Below are 25,178 nucleotides of genomic sequence, written 5' to 3'. Positions count from 1 at the left end.
CTTACACCTCCTTGCTTTCATCAGGATGTCTTCATTTTTGCTCTGCCTTTGACCGTACTATTTCCTCCACCTGGAAGGTTCTCCACTTTTCCTTTGTTTGGCTAACTCTTGCTTTCCTTTTAAGACTTGGCTTAGGCACCACTTCCTCCAGAAAGCTTTCCCTGACCACCAGTACCCCATTGTAGCAAGTTACTAAGTGGAGGTTATACTTCCTGACCTGACAAAGTTGTCATGAGAATGAAAAGAGGTGATGATCATAGAAGAGCTCTGAAAATAATGAAAACTTTTAGATCATTGGAGAGTAGGGTATTGGCAAAATAATGGCAGAGTGGAGGTGTGCTTGCGGAGGCAGACAATCTCAAATGTTGGCTCTGCCATTAGCAACTGTGATCTTAGACATGTGCTAGAACTACTCTTAGCACCTTGGTTGTTACATCTTTAACATGAGAGTCACCCTCTTTCCCTGTGGCCTCTGAGCAAGTGGAGATGGAGGTTCCCAGGAGTGTTGAAAATTCTGCCTTCCATAGATCACTCTCGTGGCCAAGACTTCAAACTGGGGTGCTGTGCTCGCTTCGGCAGCACATATACAAACTGGGGTGCACATACCTGGGGTAGACACTTGCTAGAAATTATATGACCTTGGATGGTCTTTTTTTTTTTTAAGATTTATTTATTTATTTATTTATTTATTTATTTATTATGATAGACACAGAGAGAGAGAGAGAGAGAGAAAGGCAGAGACACAGGAGGAGGGAAAAGCAGGCTCCATGCCGGGAGCCCGATGCGGGACTCAATCCCGGGACTCCAGGATCGCGCCCTGGGCCAAAGGCAGGAGCCAAACCACTGAGCCACCCAGGGATCTCTACCTTGGATGGTCTTAAAGGAATTATTTTCCAGACCCTTTACTTCCATAGTTACCCAGCTTTGCAACAGCTTGATAAAAGAAAAATGCAACTCTCACTCATCCAAACTGATCTGTGGTTCAAAGTGTAAAGCCCCCTCCTGGGGCCCCAAATGACCACACCAGTCACCTTAGATAAGTCTCTGGGACTTGCATTCCTCTATATAACCACAGCTCTATTAAAGGAAATGCATGACCTTAGAAATGTAATATTTTGGTCTGCAGTGAAGATTTTTATTTTATTTATTTTTTTAAAGACTTTATTCATGAGAGACACAGAGAGAGAGGCAGAAACATAGGCAGAGGGAGAAGCAGGCTCCATGCAGGAAGCCTGATGTAGGACTCTATCTGGGGACTCTGGGATCACACCCTGAGCCCAAGGCAGATGCCCAACTGCTGAGCCACCCAGGCGTCCAGGATTTTGATTTTAAAGATATGATAGAGTAAATGATGGCATATGGAAATTTTCCTCTTTCCCTGATCATTTGACAAAGAATGCTTCATTCCTGAGATCCAGTGCCAAGAGAAAAAGGAAAGAGCATGGGTAAGGCATGTTGAATGCTTAAAAAGATTTTAAATGTGAGAAATTTTTTCAATTTTTCTCAATACTCAGTTCTGGGACTCAGCACTGTGGGGGTGGGGTTACCTTTAAACAGCTAAAACAGTATGGATCAGTATAACAGATTCCTTTCAAATGGGACAGGAATTGTTTTTGTAACTACCAAATTATTAAAAACATGGAGGATAAAACCGTCAAATAAAGCTTTTATATGATTTCTTTATTTTTAAAGATTGAATACTTTTTAAAAAATATTTTATTTATTTATTTGACAGAAAGAGAGAGAGAGAGCATGAGCAGGTGGAGAGCAGAGGGAGAGGGAGGAGCAGGCTCTCCACTGAGCAGGGAGCCCATCTGTGGCTGGATCCTAGGACCCTGGGATCATGACCTGAGCCAAAGGCAGACACTTAACCAACTGAGCCACCCAGGCACCATTCTAACCACTGTCCGTCTCTTCCCAAAGCCCACATGCCCTTCACTCTTCCACCTTCTCAGGTCTTCCCACCACAGCTGCCTTTCTGTTCGTACTGCCACCTTGCCCTGTGTGCATTGCTAGCAACAACAACAGGCTTCTTGGTTTGCCCTGCACACAGCCTGCTAATTCATGCCTTCTCCACATGCCACATATAACAGGGATCATATAAGGGGTGACCTAGCCAATGTGTGTGGAGGGAAAGTGGAAGTGCCAAAGAAAGCTTCCTGGAGGGAGAAGCATTTAAGTTGAAAACTAAAACTAAGTTGACTTGGCAAAGAGGATGGATAGGAGAGAGGGCAGGAGATTGTGTGACTCCAGGGAAGAGGGAATGCATGTGAAATGACCAATGTACCTGGATCACAGGAAAGTAGACATGAGACCAGAAAGGCTGGCAGGAACCAGATCAGGTGGGACTCTGAACATATGTTAAAGCGACTGGACTTTTCCTAAGAACAACAGAATGCCGCTGAAGGGCTCTAAGCAGGGGAGTATTAAAACCCAGTGTGTTCTTTCAAATGTCAGACTGCTGTGTGGAGAAGGGAGTGAGAGGAGGGTACCAATTCAGAAGCTATTCCAACAGCAGACAAATGCAGAGTGGCTCAGACTATGCGTAGCAGTATAGGTGGAGAGAACCAGGCAAGTTTAAAGGACAGAAGAAGATAGAATTGAGGGGATCAGACATTGTGTCCAAGGGAGAGGAAGGCAGGGATCAAAGATGAGTCCTTTATTTCTGACTTGGCATCCAGGTATGTAGGTGCCATACCTTTAGATGAGGTGACAGTCAAGAAGACGCTTCTAGCTTGATGTGCCTGTGGGACATGCTGATGGAAGGGCTAGGAGGCAGTCTGTACTGGAAAGGGAGATTTGGGAACCACATGCATCAATGTGGTATTCGAAGCCAAGAGAGTGAATGAGATCCCTAGGGAGAGTGTGCAGGCAGGCAGAGAAGAGTCCAACCCTGAAGCTCAGAGACCATTCAACATTTAAAACAGGGGCCCCAGAGCACCTGGGTGGCTCAGTGGTTGAGAATCTGCCTTTAGTTCAGGTTGTGAACCTAGGGTCCTGGGATTGAGTCCCACATGGGGCTCCCAGCATGGAGCCTGCTTCTCCCTCTGCCTGTGTCTCTGCCTCCCTCTCTCTCTCATGAATAAACAAATAAAATCTTAAAAAAAAATTAATGTGTCTGTACACACTAGATTCAGGTGACTTATCCATGCCAAGAAACTGTCAGGCCCAAAGATGAAGCAAGCCCCATCATTTGCATGACTGAAAAGCTGTACCTTTGAGATAAAAAATTTTCCTGACAGTGTTTCCAGAGTCTGGGGACAATTTTATCCTGTTTATCACTTATCTCCAGCATCACCTGCCTTGCTTAGAATTGGTGTTAATTAAAAATGTCAGGAAGGGAGAGCTTTGGCTAGCTCAGTCAGAGGAGCACAGGTGACTCTTGATCTCAGATCATGAGTTCAAGCCCCAAGTTGGGTGTACAGATAAATAAATAAAAACATTGGGGGATCCCTGGATGGCTCAGCGGTTTAGCACCTGCCTCGGCCCGGGGTGTGATCCTGGAATCCCAGGATCGAGTCCCACATCGGGCTCCCTGCATGGAGCCTGCTTCTCCCTCTGCCTGTGTCTCTGCCTCTCTCTCTCCTTGTCTCTCATTAATAAATAAATAAAATCTTAAAAAAAAAAAAAACATTAAAAAAGTGTCAGGAGGAAGATGAAAAAGTTCTGGAGCAGATGGTAGTGATGGCTGCACCATAATGCGCATATACTTAGTGCCACCGAGTAGTAGACTTAAAAATGGTTAAAATCACTCAAAAGATTTAAAAACAGTCTCAAAATATCATTTATTTTAAAGATTTTATTTATTTGAGAGGGAGAGAGCAACCACAAGTGAACAGGGATGGCAGAGGGAGAGGGAGAAGGAGACTCCCCACAGAGCAGGGAGCCTGATGCAGGACTTGTTCCCAGGACCCTGAGATCATGACTTGAGCTGAAGGCAAATGCTTAACTGACTGAGCCACCCAGGCACCCCTCAAAAAAGATATCTGTTATACCTAGGTTCATGGCAAAATTATTTACAATAGCCAGAAGGTAGAAACAAGCCAAATGTCTGGGGACAGATGAATGGATAAGCAAAATGTCGCCTTTATGTACAATGTAATATTATACAGTCTTACAAAGGAATGAAATTCTGACATGTGCTAGAACATGGATGAACCTTGAGGACATTATGCAAAGTGAAATAAGCTAGTTACAAAACAACAAATATTGTATGATTCCATTTATATGAGGTACCTAGAGTGGTCAAACTCATCATAGAGACTGAAAGTAGAATGGTAAAGGGGAACCCCCTTATACTGTTGGTAGGAATGCAACCTGGTGCAGCCACTCTGGAAAACAGTATGGAAGTTCCTCAAAAAGTTGAGAATAGAGCTACCCTGTGACCCAGCAATTACACTACTGGGTATTTACCCCAAAGATACAAATGTGGTGATCTGAGGGGCAAATGTCCCCCAATGTTTATAGCAGCAATGTCCACTATAGCCAAACTGTGGAAGGAGACAAGATGTGCATCATCAGATGAATGGATAAAGAAGATGTGGTATATATGCACAATGGAATACTACTCAGCCATCAAAAAAAAAGGAATCTTGCCAATTGCAACTACATGGATAGAACTAGAGGATATTATGCTAAGCGAAATAAATCAATCAGAGAAAGACAATTATCATATGATCTCACTCATATGTGGAATTTAAGAAACAAAACAGAAGCTCATAGAGGAAGAGAGGGAAAAAAACAAGACAAAATAAGAGAGGGAGATAAATCATAAGAGATTCTTTTTTTGAAAAGATTTTATTTATTTATCCATGAGAGACACACATACAGAGAGAGGCAGAGAGAGAAGCAGGCTCCACACAGGGAGCCGGATGTGGGACTCAATCCTGGGACTCTAGGATCATACCCTGAGCCAAAGGCAGGTGTTCAACTGCTGACCCACCCAGGCATCCCAAGAGATTCTTAATCACAGGAAACAAACTGAGGGCCATTGGCGGGGGTGGGGGAACAGGGTAACTGGGTGATGAACATTAAGGAGGGCACATGATGTAATGAGCACTGGGTGTTATATAATCCCTGACCTCTGCCTCTCAAACCAATAATACATTATATGCTAATTAATTGAACCTAAATTTAAAAAGGTTAAAGCTGTATATTTTCCTGTTAGTTCTTTAGCTCCATAAAGTACTATTTTATATGTTATATATGTTTTGATATGTACTATTTTGTTTATAATTGAGTTCTGAGGGGCACCTGGGTAGCTCAGTTGAGTATCTGCCTTTGGCTCAGAGCATGATCCTGGAGTTCCAGGATCAAGTCCCACATCGGGCTCCCTGCATGGAGCCTGCTTCTCCCTCTGCCTATGTCTCTCTCTCTCTCTCTCTCATGAATAATAAATAAAATTCAGTTCTGAATGTTTTCTGATGTTCATTATAGTTTCTGCTTTGAACCTTAAGTAATCAGAAAGGGTTTCTTAATTTACAAACATAGAGGAATTTTTCTAATTATGTGTTTTTGGTTGCAAATCCATTGTGGTTGGAGAACTTCATCTGTATGATACTATTTTGGGGGTGGGAGTAAGGGTAGGTTTATTGAAACTTCTTTGGAAACACCATTTGGTAAAAATGTTTCAAGAATGTTTGGAAAGAATGTACATTTTGAGCCATTAAGTGCAGCATTCAATATATGCTCATTAGTTTAGATTTATTCACTGTGTTGTTTAAGCTTGCTTGCTTTCTTTCTTTCTTTCTTTCTTTCTTTCTTTCTTTCTTTCCTTTTTTATTTTTTAAGATTTCATTCATTTATTTGACAGAGAGAGGGAGAGAGAGCACAAGCAGGGGGAGAGGCAGGCAGAGGAAGAGGGAGAAGCAGGCTTTCAGCTGAGCAGGAAGACCAATGCAGAGCTCGATCCCAGGACCCCAGGACCATGATCCCAGCAGAAAGCAGATGCCTAACCTGGGCCACCCAGGCTCTCCTAAGTTTTCTATAAAACTACTGATTTTTATGTTATTTCAATAGCCAACTGCTGAGAATGTGTGTTGAAATCTTTCAGTATGATGGAGGATATGTCAATTTTCCTTGCTTTGTGTGTTTCGGGCTTTAACTAGGTATAGGTAACTTAGAATTGATATCTTCCAAAGGAATTGAATTTCTAATCATTATGTAATGATTGTTTTTGTGTCTAATAAAGTTCATCTATAAATGAAAAAAAAAGGAAGGAAGGAAGGAAGGAAGGAAGGAAGGAAGGAAGGAAGGAAGGAAGGAAGGAAGGGGCTGGGAGGAGGGTTGAATAGAAGTTATTGTTCAATGAATACAAAGTTATAGTTTTACAAGACGAAAACAGTTCTGGAGACTAATCCTGGTGTTAGATGCACCACAATGTGAATGAATGTACTTAATACCACTAAACTGTACACTAAAAGGAGTTAAGATGCTAAATTTTATGTTATGCATATTTTACCATAATTAAAGTAATAATGAAAATGATTTAAATAATAAATTTTAGGGACGCTTAGTGCCTGCCTTCAGCCCAGGGCGTGATCCTGGAGTCTCAGGATCCACTCCCACGTAGGGCTTCCTGCATGGAGCCTCCTTCTCCCTCTGCCTGTGTCTCTGCCTCTCTCTCTCTCTGTCTCTCATGAATAAATACATAAAATCTTTAAAAAAATAAAATAAAATAAATTTTAGGTTTGGTGTATTTTACCACAATAAAAAAAAAAAAGAAATTGCATGCTGCTGCAATGAGTGCAAACTATGTAGTTTCTGAAATTAGAGCCCCAAATGAAAACCTTCTTTGATCAAGAAAAGTGAATGTGGGACGTCTGGGTGGCTTAGCGGTTAAGCCTCTGCCTTCCAGCTCAGGATGTGATCCTAGAGTCCGAAGATCAAGTCCCACATCAAGCTCCCTGCATGGAGCCTGCTTTGCCTTCTGCCTATGTCTCTGCCTCTCTCTGTGTCTCTCATGAATAAATAAATAAAATCTTAAAAAAAAATTTTTTTTAGGTGTACGTGCAGTTGCCCATTAGGAGTTTATTAATGATCTTACTTAGCAAGAGTAGATTCCATCCGTGCTGAGGACAGAAAACAAGGAAAAGATTGCAATTGTCATAAATGCTTTGATGTAATAAGTGCTTCTACATTTTTTTTTAAGTGCTTCTACATTCTATAGCATTATGGCATGCTATGCATTACTCAAGAGTGCAAGCTAAACCCTTCCAATGGCCTCCAAGGTCCTCCAAGACTGTATGGTCTGCAACCTCCCACCCCTTAATCCTATCATTCTCCCTGCCTCTGCTCCAACCAGCCTGGCCCCTTTGCTATCCTTTCATCACAGACACATTTTGTCCTTAAGACTTAATGTGCCTGCTCCTCAGACGGGAAGGATCCTCCCCAGATAACCACCCAGGACTTCCTTACCTTGGTGGTGAGGCCTGCCCTGACTGCCCTTGGTCTGATTACCACCTTTTCATATTCCCAGTTCCCCTGACCTTGCCTGATCTCCAAAGCACTTGCTTTTGACATGACACATTTCCTTTTTCATTCTGTCTGTTCCCTAGTGAAGGTTTCCCCCACCCTCCACCACTAGAATTTAAGCTCCATGAAGGTAGGGGTATAGGTTTTGACATCCATGTGTCCCACCCACCTAGAGCATACCTGACACAGCATAGGTTCTCAAAAATATTTGGTGAAAGAATGAATGAACCAATTAACAAATGAGAAAGAGTACGAATTACATGTTTACACTCAATAGTCACTTACACTTAGAATTCACATCTGGGCTCTGCTGCTCACTAGCTGTGTAACCTTTTTTAACCTTCTTTTTCTCATCTGTTGATTGAAAAAAAAAAGATTTTACCTCATAGGATTATTGCTTAGATTATATAAGGCAATTAGCATACAGTGCTTAGCACCCTGTAGAGAGCATATAGCATATGCTCAGGAAATGCGGGATGCTGTTACCATATGTTATTTATCATTCCTATAGTCATTGCTTTATTTAATTTCCACACTAATCCTAAAAGGCTACTATTATTCCAATTTTATTTTATTTTTAAGAGAGAGCATGTAAATAAGGGAAGGTGAGGGGAGAGGGGAGGGAGAGAATCAGACTCCCCTGCTGAGTGCAGAGCCTGATGTGGGGCTTGATCTCATGACCTTGAGATCATGACCTGAGCTGAAATCAAGAGTCTGATGTTTAACCAACTGAGACACCCAGGCGCCCCTTATCCTATTTTACAGATAAGGAGGGGCACCTGGCTGATTCAGCCAGTAGAGTGGGCGACTTGATGGCAGGGTTGTGAGTTTGAGCCCCACATTGGGTAGTTACCTAAAAATAAAATCTTAAAAAAAATTTTAAAAAAAGAGAAAGTGAAGAAAAAGAAGTTAAATAACTTCTTCCCCACCAGAGAGGATAAGTCTCCCAGATGGCCTACTGAACACCTCTTTTCATGCCACCTGGGTTGAGTGTCTGCCTTTGGCTCCTGCCCCATCCTGAAGTCCTTGGCCACCAAACTCATTGGCTCCTCCCACAATTTCCAGATTCATTTGAATCAACAGGCAACAGAGCTCCTCCAGTGACTGCCCAAGGAATGCAGAAGTTAACTTCCCATGAGCAGCAGATTAAGTCCTTCTCCATTTTACCTTCTGAAATGTTTTCTAAAACATATTGTTGCCGTATAGTCTCCCTAGAAAAATACCTGCGGCTGAGCCTGGGTGCCTTCATAAAGCAGGAAGCTCCATACACACTACATTTTATTTTCTTCCTTCCTTTCTTTTCCTGAGTGGGGTTAGAGCAGAGGGAGAAAGGAGAGAAAATCTCAAGCAGACTCCCTCCTAAGGGCTGAGCCTGAACCAGAGATCATGACCTAAGTCGAAATCAAGAGTCAGACACAACCAACTGAGACACCCAAGTGCCCCTCCTTCCTTCCTTTCTTCCTCCCTTCTTTTTTTCTATTGTTCTTAAGTAATCTCTACACCCAACATGGGGCTCAAACTCACAACCTTGAGATCAAGAGTCACATTTTACCAGGCACCCCACCTTGTATTTTCTTCCCATTCTTTCCTGCCTCATTTTCTCACACTCTTGTTGCCTGGGGTCCCACTTCCCAATAAAGGACCAGCAGGTAAGCTTTGCCTCAGGCTCTATTTTCTAGGGAATCTGGAATAGATATGGGCTTACAGCCTAGACTGATTCTAAAGCCTATGCTTTCTCCATCATTCAACACCTACTTTATGACCACCTGCTGTATGCCAGTGCTGCCCTTCACTACACTATAATGTAAGGTATACAGGAAGTGTGATGGTGGAAACCGGTGACTCTCTTTTTTTCCCCAGGGGTAGAAAGGAGGTGAAGTTCTCTGTACCAGGAGATGAGACTAGATATGGAGTATAGAACCTGAGAGAAGTGAAAGGGTTCAGAATGACCACTGTGGGGAATAGGAGAGAGGCTGACTGCCTTCTAGGTGTGATTGGGACCCTGATGTCCAGCTTCAGGGCTGACCTTTATTTCCAAATGGCTGGTTTATAGTTGTCCAGTCAATGGAAAGAGAGAGACCATATTCACATAACATTTATTATGATATATTGTTATAATTGTTCTATTTTATTATTAGTTATGTTGTTAATTGCTTCCTGGGTCTAAATTATAAATTAAACTTTTTTTTAAATTAAACTTTTATTACCAGTATGTATTTATTGGGAAAAAACATAAAATATATAGGGTTCAGGGTTCCTGGGTGGTTCAGTCAGTTAAGCATCTGACTTCAACTCAGGTCATGATCTCAGGGTCCTGGGGTGGAGCTCTGTGCTTAGCAGGGAGTCTGCTTGTCCCTCTCCCTCTCCCTTGGCTCCTGCTCTCTCTGTCTCTCTCTCAAATAAATAAATAAAATCTTTAAAAATAAATAAATAAATAAAAATAAATAAATAAATAAATAAATAAATAAATACAATAGCTTAAAAATATCCAAGCTAGTTATCATACTTGGCAGTATCATAAGACTAATACTCTACTTACAAAGCAATTATGACTGAGGGCTAGGAAGGGGTGGGAAATAGAATAAAAATGTGAGCTTTGCTGTCAATATATATTATGTTTAGGGGCAGCCCGGGTGGCTCAGTGGTTGAGTGTCTGAGGCCACCTTCAGCTCAGGGCCTGATCCTGGGGAACTGGGATCAAATCCCACGTCGGGCTCTCTGCATGGAGTCTGCTTCTCCCTCTGCCTGTGTCTTTGCCTCTCTCTCTGTGTCTCTCATAAATAAATAAATAAAATCTCTCTCTCTCTCTATATATATATATATATAATATTAAAAATGTCAGGACTGGAGCGCCTGGGTGGCTCAGTGGTTGAGTGTCTGCCTTTGGCTCAAGTGATTCCAGGACTCTGGGATCAAGTCCCACAGTGAGGACTTGATCGGGGAGCCTGCTTCTCCCTCTGCCTATGTCTTTGCCTCTGTTTGTGTCTCTCATGAATAAATAAATAAAATCTAAAAAAAAAAAAAAATTAAAAAAATAAAAATAAAATCTTTCAAAAAAATAATTTTTAAAATTTTTTAAAATTTTTATTTATTTATGATAGTCACACAGAGAGAGAGAGAGAGGCAGAGACACAGGCAGAGGGAGAAGCAGGCTCCATGCACCGGGAGCCCCATGTGGGATTTGATCCCGGGTCTCCGGGATCGCGCCCTGGGCCAAAGGCAGGCGCCAAACCGCTGCGCCACCCAGGGATCCCTCAAAAAAATAATTTTAAGAATAAAAATGGCAGGGCTAAAGTTGGGTCGTCAGAAGAGCAGGTGACTCTTGATCTCACTCCTGGTGGCTCAGTCAGAAGAACAGGCGACTCTTGATCTCACTCCTAAAAGTGGGTATAGAGACAACTAAAAAAATAAACAAAACTTAAAAAAATATATGAGGACAGCTGTAAATGACAGGGAAAAGCTTTGCATAGAATAATGGAATAACTATTACTAACTTAAGGAGAATCTCATCTAGAAAAATACCCTAAAATTTCAACAAAATTAACTCCTCATAATATATATATATTTTTTAAAAAGTTATATTGATCCTGCTTTGGTAATCAATCAGTAACACAAATGGAAGACAGAAAATTCAAATTCTTCTGTTTTAAAACTTCAACTACAAGAACTCATGAGAGTATTAATAGCTTTTCCACTTACAGGATGCTTTTAGCGATGAGGTACTGTCCTCTTTTCTTCTACTACTCTGCATGAAGTACAACCTGAAATTAAAGATTTCACAGTGAGAGCTTCCTAGATACCAACATGGCGTTAGATTGTGTTCCTCTTTATTGCTCTATATGGGCCTTGTCACATATAAACCAAAAATGTGTGACACTATCTGAAAGTGTTATTCTTCCTTCTGAAGAATATGTGGCTTATCCAGTTACTTGATCTTTCACCTAGTTTGGTCTGACACAGAAATTAACTTCATTTTACAGCTCATCACACTCAGCATATGCTCCAACAAATGGATTCCTGTGTCCGGAGACGAGTAAAATCTCTGTCTCCCTTGGGGATTCTGCTATAGTGTTTGTTCTAGGACATTAATGGATGTCCTAACCAGTCCGTGTTTTCTAAAGCAATGACAACTCAAGGTTATATCTTCAAAATGAGGCATGTTCAATATAATGACTGCAAAAAAGTGTACACATGCAGCACACAGACAATCTTGGTAATGTCAATCATGCATATTGCTTCTTTATCCAATACAAAATTTAATGCGGATTCTTATTCTAAGAGGCATTTTAAAAATCAACAAATCAATTTCTAGTAAGAAGCCTTTTGCATGAATTAGAGCAAATGTTCAATCAGTCCTCAATGTTTGCTCAGAGATGTGTACACAACCAGAAATGTATACCAGATGATTGATGAAAAACTGGTCAAGATTACATGTTCTCTCAAAAGTCATGCCTCATGCCCCCCCAAAAAATTTTTTAAAATTATGATCTCCACCAAACTACTTCAAAAGATAGATCAGCAACTCTCTGAAAGTCTTAGACAAAATATTTTCAATGATTTGGAGTTTCTTTTTCAGGAAGATAAATTGCTCAGTATGACTAAAGACTACATTTCAATATAGAGACTGTAATATATTTAAAAACGTTTTTAATAATATTGTGTTTATTTATTTGCGAGAGAAAGTATAAGCAAGAGAGAGAGAGCAAGATAGTACAAGTCCAGGAGCAGGAGAGGGAGAAGCAGGCTCCCTGCTAAGCAGGGAGCTCAACACACGGGGCTTGGTCCTATGGTCCCCAGGATCATGACCTGAGCCAAAGGTAGACACTTAACCAACTGAGCCATCCAGACGTCCTGAGGTTGTGATTTTTAAAAGGGAAAAGAAAATGTCTAAAGCAAAAGGACATTTCCCCAGACAAATGGAAAAGGAAAATAAATTTGGAATTTCAGGGTATGTGCCAAAAATGCTGCAGGACGAATCATAGAAAGTTATTCAAAGTCATATCATAGGGGATCCCTGGGTGGCTCAGTGGTTTGACACCTGCCTTCAGCCCAGGGTGTGATCCTGGAGTCCTGCGATCCCACATCGGGCTTTCTGGATGGAGCCTGCTTCTCTGTGTCTCTGCCTCTCTCTCTCTCTGTGTCTTTCATGAATAATTTTTTTTTTTAAAGTCATATCATAAAACCAGAATACCCAAATCTCTCTTGTAGGCGAGTAGATTAGTCAATGCTTTCTTTTTTTTTTAATTTTTTTTATTTTTATTTATTTATGATAGTCACAGAGAGAGAAAGAGAGAGAGGCAGAGACACAGGCAGAGGGAGAAGCAGGCTCCATGCACCGGAAGCCCGATGTGGGATTTGATCCCGGGTCTCCAGGATCGCGCCCTGGGCCAAAGGCAGGTGCCAAACCGCTGCGCCACCCAGGGATCCCTAGTCAATGCTTTCTGAATGTGAAAGCTTGGTTACCAGAAATAGATCAATTATCAGCTCTTCTAATAACACAATTAGAATACATACCCACTGAATTGTAAGGAGGTAGATGATTTTACTATTTATAGCTTTAACTAATAGATGTGAATAGAAACTTTTTACACACTTCCAATCGATTTAATTATTATTGTATAGATTTTACTCAATGTCCACATTGCATAGTATAAAACCAAAATAAATAAATAAATAAAACCATAAAAACCACCTGAGTATGGGTTTTTCATGTATAATCTTTACTTGAGACAACTCAAACCAGTATGGTATTCAAAACTAAAAATGGTAACAGGCACATAAAAATGAGCTTATCAAAATGAGCATGGTTCAGTCCAGTTAAGCTATTCTAGAATTTTTTTTTTTTTTTTTTTTTTTTTTTTTGCTATTCTAGAATTATAGGTGCAGGACCTCTAGGTCCTCCTGAAAGACATCAGCCACCAGAGTATTGCTCAGCCTCTGAGACTCCCTTCATTGCTCCTCCCTTGGAGGATGAAGGTTTTTAACGAAATCCAAAAGAGAGCTATCTGAACGGAAAGAAGAAAAAGAACAAAACTATATTGATACAATTTGAAAAATGATCACAAAAATGGTAGAAATCACTATTAGACTGACTGTTTCCCTCTCACTGAGTATAATAAAAGACAAAAGTAAAATAATAAAAGACAAAAAAAAAGGAAAGAAAGGAACCAAAGAAAATTGATCTATGAGGTAGATGCCAATAAAAATAGCAGACAAACTTGAAATCATTGCTGAAAGTCATAGAGAGGACAGGAAAAATATTTTATATTTATAAAAATTATGATCCACCAAAAATATATAACAGCCAGAAAACTTTATGTACCTAATTACAGATTGAAAATATATAAAGCAAAACTGTATAGCAGAACAAAAAGCTATTGACAAACCCAGAAGAATGTGGGAGATACTAACCTATATTATTCAAAAATCAACAGATCAAATATCTACAGAAAGGTAGATGGAGGGATTAAATAATACATTAAACACATACAGACTTTCTTACCCAACAACAAATTACACATTCTTTTCAACCACTCATGGAATATTTGCAAATATTAGCCATATACTAGTGAGACCATTCTTATACCAAGGAGTTCTCAAATTAGAAATTATAGAAGCCACATTCATTGACCATAATCTACTAAAATTATAAGTTTTTAAAATAATATTTGGGGATCCTTGGGTGGCGCAGCGGTTTGGCGCCTGCCTTTGGCCCAGGGCGCAATCCTGGAGACCCGGGATCGAATCCCACATCGGGCTCCCGGTGCATGGAGCCTGCTTCTCCCTCTGCCTATGTCTCTGCCTCTCTCTCTCTCTCTCTCTGTGACTATCATAAATAAATAAAAAATTAAAAAAAAATAAAATAAAATAATATTTGTTTGTTTGTTTGTTTATTCATGAGAAACACAGAGAGAGAGAGAGGCAGAAACACAGGCAGAGGGAGAAGCAGGCTCCATGTAGGGAGCCCGACGTGGGACTTGATCCAGAGACCCCAGGATCATGCCCTGGGCCAAAGGCAGATGCTCAACCGCTGAGCCACCCAGGTATCCCCTAAAATTATAAGTTAACCAAAAGGTATACCTTCTTCTTTCCTTGGAATTTTGACCTGCTGTTCCAAAATATTATTGGTTTAAGAGGGAAATCTCAAACTAGTCAGAAATCAAGAATATAGCCAAAATAATACTCAGAGGAATTAAAGCCTTAAGTGACTTTATTAGGAAAAAAGTGTGCTGAATATCTTCTGCTGGTCTTTCCACATTCACTCTCCTCCTTCTCCATAGTTTGGACCTGGTGGAAATGACCCTATGGATCCCATGAAAGAGCTCCCTACCTTCTGGAGTCTTCAGCAGGGGTGGATGTCAGAGAAATGCATAAGATCAGGTGTCTACTCCTCCAGACTCCCACTGTGGGGTCACTGTAGCTCTTCCTTCTTAGTCTAGAGAAGATAGAAGTACCCACACTTTATAAGTTGTTCCTTTATTCACCTGTCTTCAATCAACACTGTTTCCTGCTAGAAGTTTACCTGATACAAGACTGAAAACAAATAGTATTTCAATTCAAGAAGCTTGGTAAAAGAAATACACGTATATCTCTAAAAAAGTAGGAACAATAAATAAATAAACAAACAAACAAATAAATAAATAAGTAAGTAAGTAAGTAAGTAAGTAAGTAGGAATGGTAACAGATAAAGATAAAAGTAGGGGCACCTGGATGGCTCAGTCTGTTAAGCCTTTGACTTTTGATTATTTTTTTTAAAGATTATATTTATTTATTCATGAGAGAGAGAGAGAGAGAGAGAGAGAAAGGCAGAGACACAGGCAGAGGGAGAAGCAGGCTCCATGCAGGGAGCCCGACATGGGACTCAATCCCGGGACTCCAGGATCAAACCCTGGGCTTAAGGCAGGCGCTAAACTGCTGAGCCACCCAGGGGTCCCTGACTTTTGATTTTGGCTCAGGTCATGTCGTCAGGGTGGTAGGATCCAGCCCCCAGCCAGGCTTTCCTGGGGCATGGAGCCTGCTTCTCTCTCTGCCCCTCCCCTTACATGCTCCTGTGTGCTTGCGCGCATTCTCTATATGAGAAAGAAAGAAAGAAAAGAAAGAAAGAAAGAAAGAAAGAAAGAAAGAAAGAAAGAAAGAAAGAAAGAAAGAAAGAAAGAAAAAGCAAGCCAGCCTGGGTGGCTCAGCAGTTAAGCGGCTGTCTTTGGCTCAGGGCATGATCCCAGAGTTCCAGAAGGGAGTCCCACATCAGGTTCCCTGCTGGGATCCTGCTCCTCCCTCTGCCTATGTCTCTGCCTCTCTCTCTCTCTCTCTCTCTCTCACTCTGTCTCTCATGAATAAATAAATAAAATCTTGGGCAGCCCTGGGGGCACAGCGGTTTAGCGCCGCCTGCAGCCCAGGGCATGATCCTGGAAACCCTGGATCGAGTCCCACATCAGGCTCCCTGCATGGAGCCTGCTTCTCCCTCTGCCTGTGTCTCTGCCTCTCTCTCTCTCTCTCTCTGTCTCTATGAATAAATAAATAAAATCTTTAAAATAAATAAATAAATAAATAAAATCTTAAAAATTCTTAAAACAAAAGATAAAAACAAAAATCATTTATATAGGAAGCTTAAAAGCTACTAGAGTTGATCAACAAAACAAATGATCAATAAAAGAGGTAACTTTAGGGGTGCCTGGGTGGCTCAGTTGGTTGAACCTCTGCCTTCAGCTCAGGTCATGATCCCAAGATTCTGGGATCAAGCCCTGCTTCTGGCTCTCTGCTTAGCGGGGATTCTACTTCTCGCTCTCCTCCCCACATGTTTCTCCCTCTCTCAAATAAAATCTTTTTTAAAAAAGAGAGAAAACTTTAAGCGTGGTATAAAAAAAAGAGGACAAGAGAATGAGAATGAGGGAGAAACATGAATAACATTAAGAACAGTAAATAGACTTAATCCAGACACCAAGGAGCTTTTTAAACTATAAGAGAATGGTTTACACAACTTTATACCAACACATTTAAGAAGGAAATAGGCCTTTTTTAATGCTTATTCAAAACAAAATAATACCCGAACGCAATTATAAAAGTTAGGTAGAAAAAAAAAAAGTTAAGTAGAGTTCATAGTATTATGTAAATCCCCCAGTTCTGACAATGTTCTGTGGTTACATAGGATGTTATTGACGGGGGAAATGGGATAAAAGCACATAGGAACTCTCTGTAGTATTTTTGTAACTTCTTGTTAGGCTTAAAATATTTCAAAATAAAAACTTTTGAGACTCACACAGTTTTACAAAGTTTACAGCAAGCCCTCACTTTAGCCCTCTAGGTTTTGATACCGACTTTCCCGAAGAAAACTATGAACAAGAGCTATCACCAAATTTCTGTATAATGTGTATATATGACCATTTCTTTTCATTCCCTCTGTCTACTCTCATAATATATTCAGATTAATCAATATTATTCCTTGTTACTATGTATGTAAATATTATTCCCAGCTGAACAAAACTGTGTAATGGCTACAGTGTACCTTTCCTTCTTTGTATCATTTTTCTTCCTTTCTTCTCCTTCCCCTTCTCCTTCTTCTTCTTTTTTGTATCATTTTTTTTTATCCCAAAGTTCATAACTGTCTGCCTTTTTGGTTTTTGGTTTTTTTTGTTTGTTTGTTTGTTTTTTGTTTTTTTTTTTACTTATGACAGTCACAAAGAGAGAGAGAGGCAGAAACACAGGCAGAGAGAGAAGCAGGCTCCATGCACCGGGAGCCCGACGTGGGATTCGATCCCGGGTCTCCAGGATCGCGCCCTGGGCCAAAGGCAGGCGCCAAACCGCTGCGCCACCCAGGGATCCCCCAGCCTTTTTGGTTTGTTACTTGCTTGGGTTTCTATGGGATTTTCTCACTCTGTTCCCCATCCCTTTTGAGATGTTCCTTCAGGTGGCCTCCATCGTTCTCTGGTTTGGACTGGTTCTCTGTTTACCCTGGGATATGGCCATCATCCTGTGACTTCTCCTGCCATTATTCTAGGATACAACACATCCAAGTTGTGCCTTCTCTTTCCTGGATCCTAGGACTTCTTTTTGTTGTTGTTGCGGCCTTTCCTTTAGTAGAACACCCTGCAGAGCTTTCTAGGAAAGGGTGCTTATGAGGTAAAGGGGAACCTGTACTTTCTATTTTGATTTGGGGTCTTCTGAATTGAACTTTTATTTTTTTTCTCTCCCATTTGCCATTTTTTGTCTCTTTGTTCCACTTTCTAGGTAATTTCCTCGACTTCTTCTGCTTTCTCAACTCTTCTATTTTCTGGCTAACCTATTTTTAATTCCTAAGAGGTTTTTGCCCTATGGGTTCCTGGTTAGAGCCCCCTGTTTTTCTTCCATGAATGCAAGGTCATCTAGCACATCTCTTTCACTAGAGACCTGAGATTTTTAAAAATAACTTTTCTCTCTCCACGGGATCCCTGGGTGGCACAGCGGTTTAGCGCCTGCCTTTGGCCCAGGGTGCGATCCTGGAGATCCGGGATCAAATCCCACGTCGGGCTTCCAGTGCATGGAGCCTGCTTCTCCCTCTGTCTGTGTCTCTGCCTCTCTCTCTCTCTCTGTGACTATCATAAATAAATAAAAATTAAAAAAAAAAAACTTTTCTCTTGCTCCTGTACATTGTCTCTGTGTCTTCCCAGTTTTTTTTTTTTTTTTGCTTGTTTTGATCTCTATCTGGCACATTAAAGGCTTTTTCAGTGTTAGTGATCTTTTTTTTTTTTAAGATTTATTTATTCATTTATGAGAGAGAGAGAGAGAGAGAGAGAGGCAGAGACACAGGCAGAGGGAGAAGCAGGCTCCATGCCAGGAGCCCGACGTGGGACTCGATCCCAGAACTCCAGGATCGCGCCCTGGGCCAAAGGCAGGCACTAAACCGCTGAGCCACCCAGGGATCCCCAATGTTAGTGATCTTTGTTTAGGATGTAGATGCTCATTTTGGCATAAAGTGGGGATTCACAGGCTGGAATAAGGCGGAGGATCTAACTGGTCTTTGTAAAATCTTCAACCAATTCTTTTAATTTTAACCCCACCCACACTCCCACTGGCAGAAGAACTGGAGGTCTTATTTTCTGAGTCTTCCTGGGATCTATGGAGGGCTCATCTTGGTTCTCGTCAAGGTCCAGCAAAGTCACTTGAGAGTCAGCTCTTTCAGGGGGGCTGTCAGCTAACACTTGACCATCTGCTTTCCAGATTCCAAAATTTTGTTGGACTATCTCATCTTGGGGCACCTGGGTGGCTCAGTGGTTGAGTGTCTGCCTTTGGCTCAGGTCGTGATCCTGGGGTCCTGGGATTGAGTCCCACATCAGGCTCCTTGGGGGGAGCCTGCTTCTTCCTCTGCCTATGTCTCTGCCTCTCTCTCTGTGTCTCTCATGAATAAATAAATAAAATCTTTCTTTAAAAAAAGATATATCTCATCTTCTGTGATTTCTTTTCCCGTTTTCCTTCCTTTTTTTTTTTTTTCTTTTAGTATCATTTTGGTAGAGTTTTATGAAGGAATAGATACAAGCACTTGGGTTCAAACTGCCATGTTTCCTCTGGACTTTTCAAACTAAGCAAACAAAAGAAAGTTGGCACTTTTTCCCTAATTTACATTTTTGTGCAAGCTTATAGTAGTTACCAATCTTATTGTCTTTATCACACTTGCTTCCAGAAATAGGACAACAAAGGCAAAATAAACCTTTCAATTTTTCAAACTGCTTGGCTTCTTTTATGATTTCCCACAGCTTAAGTCAATCTTTCTAGAGTGACAGCCTAACAAGACTTCATCCCTCTTCTTAAATGTTGCCCTTCCATTTCTCTAAAATTCTGTTCACAAAGTTTGCCTTCCATAGAGTTTCTCTTCGTTCTGACTTCATGGTGTCCCAATCCTTCTGGTTCATTCTACCTCACGAGGGGTATATTGGGTGCATATTTCATTTTCATGCTTACTTTATATCTGGTATACTTCCAACAACTCACACTCCTTCGTTTCCAATGGAATCTAGACTATCAGAAGGAGATCATCCATTTGAATTAATCCATTCAACAGGGGGATTCCTGAGGATTTGTTTTCTAATTTTGTGAAGGAATGTAAATGAGGCTGAGACATATGGAATGTGGATTTTAGCTAGGCGAAAGCTGTGACCCAGGTAGAGAAAATTATATCCACCCCACCCCCACGGTACTCAGAGGACATTCCCATTGACCCTGGTTCCCCTGACAGGGAGCATGAGAGGCAGCCTATTTCATGTACCTGGCTGCTGTTTTACACCGAGCTTTATCACTTGCCTAAAGAGTAGTATACAGATAGATGGGTTATATATTAAAATAGAAATTCAGTATATGAAAATAATCATATGCATCTTCATCTATCAAGGAACCAACAGGGATCCCTGGGTGGTGCAGCGGTTGGGCGCCTGCCTTTGACCCAGGGCGCGATCCTGGTGACCCGGGATCGAGTCCCACGTCGGGCTCCCGGTGCATGGGGCCTGCTTCTCCCTCTGCCTGTGTTTCTGCCTCTCTCTCTCTATCATAAATAAATAGAAATTTAAATAAATAAAATAAAAAATCAAGGAACCAACATAAGTGTAAGAGGTAGTCTCTTGCACTCAAAAAGTCTACATAGTGAAGGACATAGAGTGTCCGACTTAGGGAGAGTGCGAAATGGAAACCCTTCGCAAAATGTTAGGTGCGTGGTCTGCACCAAGCTTCACCTCTTCACTCTCTAACCAGCTCTCGACACTGAAAGATACGGACGGCGGGAATAGGCTGCCGGCCCTCCGAGGCCTTGCTTCAGCCCTGCCCCACCGAGAAGCTCTCCCTGAGGTCTGGGACGTGTCCCAGCAAAAAAGAAAAAGATCACCAAGAGAAACCAGTCGCCCCATTTCGGCGCGCAGGTAGACAGCCCCGAGTTAGACCCTTTCCTCTACCGGCCGGTCTCTAGCAGCAGCCTGGGCGGCTCCGGGAAGTCAGCGGAGAGCCGGCCCAGCCTCCAGGCTTAGGGCGGTGAGCCGGGCGGGCGGAGGCTGAGCCCGCCGCGGGTCTCGCGCTCCAGCTCCGGGGCTGGGCGGGGAGGGGAGGGAGGCAGCGAGTCCCGGCCTCAGCTCTCCGCAGGATGCGCACGCTCGGCCGCTGCTCTCGCCCGCCCCCTCTCTAGCCCCAGGCCAGACTTCCCACTCACCCGGGTGCGGGGCCCCGGCAGCCGGGGTGGAGGGGAGGAGGAGGTCCGAAGGTGTTGGGAGGGAGAGGAAGGAGGAGGAAGGGGGAGACTGCGGGGGTCCCACGGCCAGAGGCTCAGAGGAGGGCCACCAGTCATCAAGGCCATTGTCACGACCCCCCCTTGACACGCCCATGCATGGGGGGGATGCGGAGGGGCCGGGCCCTGGAGGTCACCTGGAGGGGAGGCTTCCACCCTCAAGCTGGATCTGGACCCCGTGTGCGCCTCTTCCCTCCAGCCCTTCCACCCCGACTCCCGAAGCTGAGCCTCTGGGCTGGCTCGGTCGTCCCTACCTGGGAAACCACTGGCTGTCCCGGGGAAATCCGGGCCCGGCTTTCTCCGAGAAAGCTCTGAATAATAATTGGGGGGTGAGGGGGGGGCTGGGAGAAAGCCAGAGGATAAATCAGGAAAGTAATAACGGTAGCCACCGTGGAGGTCTCAGCCTCTGTCCGGGTCTCCGCCGTGGCGCGGTCGCTGTGCTGTCAGCACACCTGGGCCCTTCTAAATCTTTCCATTCCTTCCCTGTTTGGTGCCATTAGTTTGCGTCTAGAAATCGATTCGAATGAAAAACAATCCGGGATGTAGGCAAATATTTATCCACACAGATGTTTGGCACAGCTCTTTGCAATATTGAAAAATTGGAAGCTACCGAAGTGGCCAACAGGACGCCATCGATTCCAACTCCTGGTACATCCTTTGAGTGGAATTTAATGCGCGCGTTTAAAGTCATTTTATAAAATACTTAACGATACACAGAAGACGTTCACTACATAGTAAGTGGGGCAGTTTATAAAACAATTTCTGTTTATTTTTTTATACAGTTAGTGATTTTTTAAAAAGATTTTGTTTATTTATTCATAAGAGAGAGAGAGAGGCAGAGACCTAGGCAGAGGGAGGAGCAGGCTCCCTGCGGGGATCCCAGGACCCCCGAGTCAGACCCCCGAGTCAGAGCTCAACCACTGAGCTACCCAGGCACCCCAACAATTTCCGTTTAATAAAGAAAACGTACAGACATAATTTGAATGGACAGAAACCAGGAAATAGTTATCTCTAGGTGGCGGGATGCTAAGCATCAATTTTGTCTAAGGGTAAGAGGGGGGAAAAATCTTTTAAAATTCTCTACTCCGCCCCTCTCGGAATCCTCTCTCCCTCTGGCCTCCTCGGGCTGTGGGGCTGCCAATCCGGGAGAAGGGTATTCGCTTGCATACCCTCCACGCCCCCCGCCCGCCCCCCGCCGCGAGCCGGGAACCCGCACTTCGAAGGGGCGCGACAAGCCGGGGCCCAGAGAACCCGCGGAGGTCGGTGCGACCCCGCCTCCTGCTGGGTGGGGGGTGGCGCGCGGCCGGGGTCGTGGGGTCTCCGCCCTTCTCGCAGAGTGTTGATTTCGGGAATTGATCGGAAATTACAAGGCCAATTAAATGCCCTCCGATTTAGAGTTCTGGTTAGGCCTGAGACGCTTCAAACACCCCTCAGTCCCTTGGAGGTCTCCGCCGCGGTGACCTTTGGCGTCCTCTCACCCCGAAATCTGCCGAAGGCAATCGTTGCAGGTGGGAGGGGGCTGCGCCGCGTCTCCCCTGGCAGCCTCCACCCCGCCCCTTAGACTGGCGGGGAAGGAAGGTCTGAGCAACCCAAAACACTCACCAGATCGATACCCACTCGAGACCACAAAGCAAGGCGGGGATGGAATCCCGGGTGGTGGGGGGCGGGGCGGGGACGCAGCCAGGAGAGTGTATCTTGGCCATCTGCTGGCCCCGAGGCATCTGCTTGCGGGTCCCTAGGAGCGGTTGATCGGTGATTGTATTCTTCACAACCTGTCACGTTGCCCACCCCATCCCCCAACATGCTAGACCCCCCATTCTGTGCTTTTCTCTTTCTGCCTCAATTCTCACGTTGGAGGCTGCTAGCTGTTTCTAGAGTTTTCCGATTCAAATGCTTATTAGCTTTGCACCCCAATGGAGCCTTTCCAAATGGGGCCAAAAAGAGGAAGTCCTGACAATAGCCAATGTTAACCGAGATCGAGTCTACCTTGCGTATTTGTTTGTTTACAGAAGGCTTAGTGATAATAATAGAGTTCAACCCCTTCATTTCACAGATAAGGAAACTGAAGCCCGTGGAGTGTCAGGCCAGTCCTGGCTGGCATGATACCTTCATTGCTTAGAGACAGTTTTATTTCAGAGAGGGAGAGAGAGAGAATGAGCAGGGGGAGGGGCAGAGGGAGAGGAAGAAGGAGAAGGAAGCTTGCTAGGAAGGTTTCCTGTCTTAATTTCCTTCTTTTTCTTTTTTCTTTTTTCTTTTTTTCTATTTTTTTTCTCTTTTTTTTTTTCTAATTTCCTTCTGCCTAGGTACTAATACCTGGAAAATTGTAGTTTTTATCTGTTTTAAATGAAGAGCTGTACATACCAATCTCTGTATAGACCTACACCTGCTGATGAGAGTTTGGATTCTCTTTGGTCTAGCATTATATTGTGAGCTTTTCCCAATGTCATGCTGGGTTGTAGAAATAATATCAAACATTCTTTGGAAAACTTCAACAACCACTCAGTACTCCATTGTATCGATGTACTACAAGCTCTGTTGCCAAATGTTTATGTTATCAATTTTCATTACTGAAAACAATGCTGAAAAGAACATGCTTGTTCACAAGCCTCCTACTTCTCACTTTGTAGAATGCATTCCTTGAACTAGAGCTACCAGGTTACAGACGGCAGAATTTTTTGAAGGCTTTGGATGCACAGTGCCTAACTACTTTCTAAAAGGATTGTGCCAATTGTGTGCTGTCCCTGGTAGAACGAGTGCGCCCACCTCCTTTGATTACTGGTGATGTTAGAACTTGTTGCGTGCATGAAAGTAACAAGGTCCAGAAGCAACTAAATGGTGGCCATATGGGATCTTCCAAGGGCATCACAGGGTAGAGTACCTTCTTTTTTTTTTCTTTTGAGAAGAGAGGGGGTGGGGGGAGGGGCAGAGGGAGAGAGAGAGAGAGAAAGAAAGAGAATCTTAAGTAGGCTCCAAGAATAAGGAACGTTCCAGGCTGAAGGAATTAAATAATTAGTAAAGGCCCTGGGGCAGAGAACAGTTTGGCTCATTAACCAAAGGACAGAGTTCCAAGAGGAATGTGTCTCAGAATTAAACTGGAGGCCTTGTGGTTAGGGTGAAAAGTTATTATTATTTTTTAAAATTTATTTATTTATTTCAGAGAGGGAGAGAGAAAGAATGAGCAAAGGGAGGGGCAGAGGGAGAGGAAGAAGAAGGCTCCCTCAGTAGGGAGCCTGAATCAGGGTTTCATCTTTCTCAGGGTCCTGGTGGACACCTACCTGACTGAGCCACCCAGGTGCCCTAGGGTGAAAGGTTTTGAATTATAAATGTGAAGTTAATTAAAGATACTCAAGCAAAGAATTGCTAACAGATTTGTGTTTTGAAAAGATGCCTCTGGCGGGAAGCAAATGATTTGGGGAGGGGCAAGAATAGATGCAATAGTTATGCTGTGTGACAGCCAGGTTCCTAGGATGGTGGGTGGTGGGGCCACTCCAAAGATATCTGGTAGGCAGTCGTGTTTGTAGGAAAGATTTTTTTTTAAATATTTATTTATTTATTATTTATGATAGACATAGAGAGGCAGAGACACAGGAGGAGGAAGAAGCAGGCTCCATGCCAGGAGCCTGACGCGGGACTCGATCCCAGGACTCCAGGATCGCGCCCTGGGCCAAAGGCAGGCGCTAAACTGCTGAGCCACCCAGGCGTCCCTGTAGGAAAGATTTTAAGTTTGTTTTCAGATGTGTTGAAATCGGTTGCTTCCAAGACACACAGAAATCCCAAGTGAGAAGTCAAATCAAAATGTAGGAATTACCAGGGTAGCGATGACTGCTGGAGCCAAAGAGGGCATGGCAGGAGACCGTAGTGACAGTGTGCAGTGAGAAGACAAGGCAGGATGCCAGCATTTACAGATGAAGTACAGGAAGGGACCCTGTGAGGGGCTCCAGAGGAAACGGGCGGGCAGAAGATCAGGAGGATTGATGTGTTTCAGATGCAGACCCACACTTCTGACACCACCGACATGGGGTGGAGATTAAAATATCCATGGGGTTTAGGGGGAAGCCCTCACACACTGTGAGGCCGCTGAACACTTCTCCCTCTGCCCCCAAGTGTTTCAGCAGAACAGGATTTTGAAGTGACTTTGAGGGCCTTTCTTTGTAGTTTCTTTCAGATTTTTACATTTATAATCTCACCAGCAACAACAGAAAAGGGTATTAATTCTAACACTTCTATTTCTCTGTATACACTTTCATTACTCCTATTTCCATTAGGTATTAGCCATTAACAAATAAATATAATTGAACATTTAAAAATGTTTTTAGAACTGTGCTAACAGAAACAGTGAATCAAATTCTGAATCCTAATCTTTAGCAAACACCAATGGACAAGTCCCAATTCTTTTCCTATATCCTTCAATGACTAGTCTCATTTAGGTACTATTTTTTCCTCAACAAAACTGATTCTGAAAACACAC

The 25,178-nt window shown here is 43.0% G+C and overlaps 1 protein-coding gene across 3 annotated transcripts in view; it reads right to left on the bottom strand.

The window, feature by feature from the left end:
- PRDM14 (PR/SET domain 14) overlaps positions 1 to 25,178 on the bottom strand; it is a 185,188-nt gene that overhangs the window by 131,558 nt on the left and 28,452 nt on the right. For 2 of the 3 annotated variants that reach the window (XR_012020065.1, XR_012020066.1), the window contains exons 7-9: positions 14,804 to 14,908; positions 11,173 to 11,234; positions 7,759 to 7,827 (exon numbers count right to left, since the gene is read on the bottom strand). The gene's annotated coding sequence lies outside the window, so the exon portion shown is untranslated. Of the gene's footprint in view, positions 1 to 7,000; positions 7,071 to 7,758; positions 7,828 to 11,172; positions 11,235 to 14,803; positions 14,909 to 25,178 lie in introns of those variants that run through there. The other variant, XR_012020067.1, reaches the window with a different exon arrangement.

Source organism: Canis lupus, chromosome 28, assembly GCF_048164855.1.
Source record: "Canis lupus baileyi chromosome 28, mCanLup2.hap1, whole genome shotgun sequence".
NCBI classification, from domain to species: Eukaryota; Metazoa; Chordata; class Mammalia; order Carnivora; family Canidae; genus Canis; species Canis lupus.
This window is presented reverse-complemented; position numbering and strand designations above follow the sequence as displayed.